Below are 7,055 nucleotides of genomic sequence, written 5' to 3'. Positions count from 1 at the left end.
TCTTCTCACTCAGACACCAGCAATGCCACAAGTGACATCACTCATGGTGTTGTAGCTGACCTTAATGCTACTGAGGAATTCCCTGCCAGGAGCCTTAGCCCGGCTGATGTAAAGGCTGACGGCATGGCCCGCCTTCCCTCTGCCAGAGGGGAAGAGACTAAGAAGAACAGGAAGTGGCGTTTCCTACCGAAAATGCATAAGTTTCCAAAGATCATGATTAAGGTAGGGTGCTCTGTGTTTTGAGATTACCTCTGTAAGGCAGGGCTGAAATTTACCCTACAGATTCACTACACCCCTATTGTCTCTCAGCATTAGAACAATACTGTTGTCATTGTCTTTAGGAGGTTGAGTGAGGACGCTGTAATGCAATCCTAATACACATGGGAGAGAGTCAATGGCTATGTCCCAAATGGCACCCTATTCCCTATATAGTGCACTACTTTTTACCAGCGCTCTATGGGCCCTTTTCAAAAGTAGTGCCTTACGTAGCGAATAGGGTGCCTTTTGGGATGCACACTCTGTATTTTACACAGGCTCAGTTGTCCTGATGTGTTTTGTCAACAGCTGTTCAAGACAAAAGGGGAACCGAAGAGCCACCCTAAACAGGATGCACTGCCTACCAAACGTCTCAGAGAGACTCATATTTCACAGGGTAAGTGATAAGCATTGATAATGTCATATTGATGTATCACCCTATGACAAGCTTGTTAAAACAGTGACAACAGATACAGGCAGACCGACGGACAGACAGGCAGACGGACAGGCAGGCAGACAGACAGACAGGCAGGCAGGCAGACAGGCAGACGGACAGGCAGACAGACAGACAGACAGACAGACAGACAGACAGACAGACAGACAGACAGGCAGGCAGACGGACAGGCAGGCAGACGGACAGGCAGGCAGACAGGTAGACAGGCAGGCAGACAGACGGACAGGCAGACGGACAGGCAGACGGACGGGCAGGCAGACAGACAGACAGACAGGCAGGCAGGCAGACGGACAGGCAGGCAGACGGACAGGCAGGCAGACGGACAGACACAAACACACACATTCATTTTCTGATTATGAAATGTTCTTATGACAGATGCTGAGTGTGAGGTTCCAGAGGTTCCATCCACTTCCCCTCCCAAGGAGGACCTGACAACCACACCGGCCCCTGCTCCCCAGGAGTCCCAGTCCCGTAAACGCCCACTCATAGTCAGGGTGTTACACGCTCTCTCCAGAGCCATCTCCAAACCATTCAGAGGAGCTTCTGGGAAGAAGAATTAGCCAAATGCCTGATTTTATTAATATTATATTTTAATCAGAGCCTTTATTTAATAAAACATTACTGCTTTGATTTATGTCTATAGTAGTCTTCATGTATGTGCAAGATAACGGTAAAGTACTTCAAACCACATAGTCAAAAGTATTCATAGTGAAGTACCGTTTATGATTATTGATTGTGGAAATACACATAATACAGAAAAGTTGTTGTCACATACAAAGACAGACATAAAGGAGAACTCCGTAGACCAGTCACATTCTCAAGCCATAACTAAATCCATGAATGGATCTCCTATAAGATGACAGGAGAACATTTGTAACACTTTCTATGAATCCAGGCTCTGTCGCAGCCGGCCGCGACCGGGAGACTCATGGGCGACGCACAATTGGCCCAGCGTCGTCCAGGGTAGGGGAGGGAATGGCCGGCAGGGATGTAGCTCAGTTGATAGAGCATGGCGTTTGCAACGCCAGGGGAGTGGGTTCGTTTCCCACGGGGGGCCAGTAAAAAAAAAGTATATATATATATATATATGTATTCACTAACTGTAAGTCGCTCTGGATAAGAGCGTCTGCTAAATGACTAAAAAATAAAAAAATAAAATAAAAAAGCCTATATCTATAATGCATACACTCAAGTCATTTACATTTTACATTTTAGTCATTTAGCAGAAGCTCTTATCCAGAGCGACTTACAGTTAGTGAGTGCATAATTTTTAATTTTTTTCCTACTGTCATACACTCATAATGACTTAATTGAGTTAAGTGTTAAGTTAAGTGCAGTTATAAACACATAATGAGGGCTTATTATGTATTTCTTGCAATAAAAAAAGAAAAATGCTACTAGTTTATTAAATATTCATGACTGCTATTGCACGGCTCATGTCCACACTTCTGTACAATAGGGGGCAGTAATGCACCATAACGTTGGATGCCAACTGTCTATAAACCCCACTGAAGAAGAAAAAGCTACTCATGTAATGCATGCTGGAAAGCAGACAAAAACTAATGATTTGCAAGAGATCTAAACACGATTTATAAGCTACTGAACAACAAGTCCAAGAAAGCATTGCTAACCGCGTTTGCACTTTGAACAGATTTCTCGACAATAATAATGGAAGATGTGACTGGGGCTCAGCTCATTGCAGAGGCACTAAAAGCTCAGGTGAAGTGTGTGCAATTTATATAAAACAGTGTTATACTGTGTAACCGTGTTGCTAAGAATATATTAGTCGCTGATCATGTCCTTGGCAGTGAGAATGTAGCACTACGAGTTGTGAAAGTGTGCCATAGGTCATTGCACTGGTATAGCTAACTATTAATATTGTTGTAGAAAAACATTTAGATGTTTATGTGGAATAGCATATGTTAACATAGTGAGTTTTTGTCCTGTGTCCGCCTGGGTCCTGCAGTCGGTGAAAAGCAATTGCACTACCTGCATCTCAGAACTGCGGCTGCCTTGATCTCATGAGGTTATCGTTGCCCGCGTGTGCATGACGTCAGAGAAAGTCGGGATCAAGTCGGACACAAATCTAACCAGCATGCATTGGGCGGTGATCGCCGGTGATCGATTCTGCGCAGACCTGGCTCATCTCAAATGGGCCTCTTGTCTATGATCTGTCGGCATGGTTATACTGGCCTGTGGCCTTCTTGGAGGCCTTGATGATATCGGAGGGGGGCTCCCATTTGAAGCAGGGCTCCAGATTGGCCATCTTTATGGTCATTATTGAGGACAGGGTGCCATCCAATGCTAGGCTGTTTCTTCTCTTGGTTTTGTTCAGTCCCACAACTGAAAACACCCTCTCAGCATCTGCGTTTGCATGGGGCAACACCAGGACAAGCTTGGCGACGGCAGCAAGCCTCTCGAATTCTTTGGCTCCTGTCACCTATGGAAAATGCACCAAAACACAATGGAAAAACATACCTTGATTTTTGATTGATTAATACTGTGAGTATACTGTAGGTTGATCCATTAACAAAGTTCAGATAAAAACATGCATAATTTGAAACATGCATGACACATATATGCATGCAACAATTTTAAGCAACAGATGTAGCCAAGCCACACCTGCCAAAAGGAAAAAAATTACCTTATGCTTCCGGGTTGCCATTTCAGCCCAGAAGCTTTCCATTTCAGTTTAGTCCTGCAGGGATATCATTGGCATGGTCTGATAATTTAGAAACTCCTCACCCAGAAGGTCATGCTCCTCTGGCCAATGGTATGGGAGGAGATGGGGAAACCTATTTATGAAAGTAGAGTTACAAGTTGTTACGTTTTAGGTATATAGTCATCAACCAGCAGCCGTTCATACACATCTTTGAGGAGAAGCCACATAAGAATATCTCATGTGCAGTTTAGGAGTGAACACACCTCATCATAAAACACAGGGTATTTTAGCTAAGATGATAGACAATAATTAGAGAAAAAAAACTAACCTTTCAACAAAGTACAGGACATCTTCGATGTCACTTTCAGCCCTCTGCCGTACATCTACAAATTGTGCGTGCTTGATCAGTGGCTCTTCCAGTGGCAGCTTCTTAAGTGCATAGTCCACAGCACTTGTCAGGAAACACAACACAGCTTCATGGAATGAATCCACCTGCTGTGGTGTGATGTCACCCTCGTCGAGTAATCTGTTAAGTTTAGCCCTGGTTGTGAACCCAATACAGCATATCGGTATAATGTACAAGGCTAAATATCACATATCACAGTGTTTGATCATAATAATAGTCAAATACTAACCTGGTAAATGGTTTGCCTTTTCTTCAAAGGCAATTTCACAAGGCTCCTCATGGCACTGCAGAGCTGCTGGAACCATAAACTTGGAACATAGCTTGCGTACGAATTTCACCATCTATAACAGACATTTACAAAAATAGTAGGTGAAACCTGTTTTAGAGGACCCCTGCAGATATCAGCAAGAAACACAGAATGGAAAAAAAACAGCAAAATCCAATCCCACCTCATCATGTAACAAAAATATTGATGACTGCTCTCTCTGAAGCAGCAAGTTGAAAGAAGTGAAAGTTGGTACGGTGGCTTGGAAGAACAGCAGGTACACTTCTGTCATGGGGACAGTGAATGTCTGCACAAGTCTCTTGAACCTGGCCTGATTTTCATCTTGAATCAATCAATAAATAACACAAAACAAGAGGTTGTCATTAATACAAGTATGTGACTAACAATCCATGTAGTTGCTGCATAATGAAATTGAAAATTGATGACCATACTAGCAGATTTGTAGTAGCTGGCCAGAGGTTCATACAGCCTCAGGATCCTGGTCACACAACGTTCAAGGCTTAGCCAACAGACCGAGATATGCAGGAGGACCTCCATGTACTCCGCTTCATGGAGCTCACAAAACTCTGTTTTAGACATTAAATCCATATCATATATTTTCTACAGCTCAGCATTTCAGTATTACACTTAATAGTATCAAACATGCATACCTGACAGGTATCCTTTCCGATTTGTGCTACCCTTGAACCAGTAACCGATGTCCACTACCATATCCTCCAAATCAAAACCGGACACCTGCAATGCATAAATCAATCATAACACATTCAGTCAATGCACGTAATTAGGATACAAATAAAAAGTTACATGTAAAGATAAATCAGGCCTTAACTCACTTTAAAAAATCTTTAAAAAATCCCACTCCTGCAGCTTTGGCGGTGTTATGTGCCACATGACAAGGACAACCATGAATATAGGTGTTGGGATGCTTCTGGAGCACCCTAGAGGCAATGGAATTACGTGGTCCAATGTTCACAGCTGCATTGTAAACTGAGAGACCAATGCAGTTCTCCCAAGGGATGCCATGCTCCTGTATTTATGTTAAATTCTTTGGAATACATCTTACCTGTTCGAAATCAGCTGAGTTTACATTCACCACACTAAATCATGTTCACACGCACAAACAAATAATTTATTTCAAGATTTAAAGTTTAAGAGAGTGAGTATTCAATTGGACGACATTTCATTGTTACATACCTAGTCTCAGCTCAGCTTCTTATCAGACTTCTTGAGGTAGTGACCGTTTCTTCTCCTGTTGACTTTCGCGGCAATGGTATCTCTTCTTCTATCGCTAACTTCGGGGTGCAGCACATATGGTTCAGTGGCGCTCATCAGCGCCATCTACCGTCGGGGAGTTTGAAAAAAGGAACGAACGAGTCTCGGCCGATTTTTTTTGCGTGAGAAATTGGATGTGTGGCGTGAGTGCGTGTGAAAACAGGCAAAAACGTGTGTCACACGGCGAAAGCGTGAGAGTTGGCAGCTCTGTGTTAACACCCTTGTTGATGCATGCCAATGTGTGTGTCAATGCAAAGAAAATCTAAACTACATTGTAACAATTCATATACAATTCAGTATGAAAATGTATGCACTCACTAACTGTAAGTCGCTCTGGATAAGAGCGTCTGCTAAATGACTAAAAATGTTTTAAAAAATGTAAATATACTGTATCTACATGTATCTCTCTACAGAATGTAGAATATATGTTTGGAATAGTTGGTGTTCCAGTCATTGAAGTAGCTATGGCAGCTCAAGCCTCAGGAATCAAGTATGTGGGAATGCGCAATGAACAAGCCCTAAGCCACCTTTTTATTACTAAACCAGCTCTCCCCAAATCATGTGATATTAACTACCCTTACATAGGCTACAGGAGCGTGTAGTGTGTGAGGGTCAGTTTCATAGCTTTTTTGCATTGCTAATTATGTCTGCCTGTCTGTCTGACCCTTTGTGTGTCTGTCTGCCTGTCTTCCTGTCTTTCCCTCTGTCTGTCTGTTCCTCTCCAGTCCAGGTGCATGTCTGGTTGTGTCTGGACCGGGACTCATCCATTCACTTGGTGGAATGGCCAACGCTAACATGAACTGCTGGTATGCTAGAACTCCACAAACAGAAGACCCTACTACTCATGTTCAGTGGCCTTTCAAAAGAAGGAATGCTATCCGCACACTGCAAAAAATGATCTGAGGACTCCAAACTATCTCAGCTTGTCAGTTGATGTCCTTGTGTGATACCTCTCTCTCTGTAGGCCTGTGATTGTTATTGGAGGCTCCTCTGATCAAAACCAAGAGACCACTGGGGCGTTTCAAGAGTTTCCACAGGTACCGATTCAACCATGACATTTCTGACTATTGAACATTAGGGGATGGTATCCCGGGACACAGATTAAGCCTAGTCATGGCCTAAAAAGCAAACTCAATAGAGAATCTCTGTCTGGGAAACTGGCCCTAGCAGTTTAATTGCTGAAAGAGGAAATCATTTGTTATTTGTGGTCCTCTTTCTCTGTCAGGTGGAGGCATGCAGATTGTACAGTAAGTTCTCTGCTAGGTCTAGCAGTCTGGATATGATCTCCTCAGTGGTAGAGAAGGTATACAGTCTACTCTGACTCCCTCTGTGTAGTCCTCTTCATATCATTTGGTATCACCTGCAATTGTCTGTTTTCTGACCTCTAATTTTCTAGCTTAGCAAGGTACCTTAACTGCTTCATAAGAGCACAGCACAGCCTTAATTGATCTGAATGGAAGGGTGTTTGGTCTGTCTAAGGCAGTACGCACTAGCATGTATGGACGTCCAGGTGCTGTATACGTAGACATATCTGGGGACATGGTCAATGCTAAATTGGACAGGAGCAGAGCCAGGTTAGTGGCCATCACTGTCTTTCATCCATTTAATAATAATAATATGCCATTTAGCAGACGCTTTTATCCAAAGCGACTTACAGTCATGCGTGCATACATTTTTTTTGTGTATGGGTGGTCCCGGGGATCGAACCCACTACCTTGGC

At 43.2% G+C, this 7,055-nt stretch overlaps 2 long non-coding RNA genes across 2 annotated transcripts; one reads left to right on the top strand and one right to left on the bottom strand.

The window, feature by feature from the left end:
• Positions 1–574: 574 nt before the first annotated feature.
• LOC311117048 lies at positions 575–6,611 on the top strand. The gene is made up of 4 exons (XR_014611554.1): positions 575–652; positions 6,061–6,141; positions 6,300–6,372; positions 6,561–6,611. It is a non-coding gene; the product is annotated as an uncharacterized lncRNA (long non-coding RNA).
• LOC311117049 lies at positions 3,102–3,772 on the bottom strand. The gene is made up of 3 exons (XR_014611555.1): positions 3,700–3,772; positions 3,354–3,504; positions 3,102–3,149 (listed from the first exon to the last, which is right to left on the bottom strand). It is a non-coding gene; the product is annotated as an uncharacterized lncRNA (long non-coding RNA).
• Positions 6,612–7,055: the final 444 nt, after the last annotated feature.

Source organism: Coregonus lavaretus (assembly GCF_964263955.1).
Source record: "Coregonus lavaretus genome assembly, contig: HAP1_SCAFFOLD_1334, whole genome shotgun sequence".
Classification (NCBI taxonomy): domain Eukaryota; kingdom Metazoa; phylum Chordata; class Actinopteri; order Salmoniformes; family Salmonidae; genus Coregonus; species Coregonus lavaretus.
This window is presented reverse-complemented; position numbering and strand designations above follow the sequence as displayed.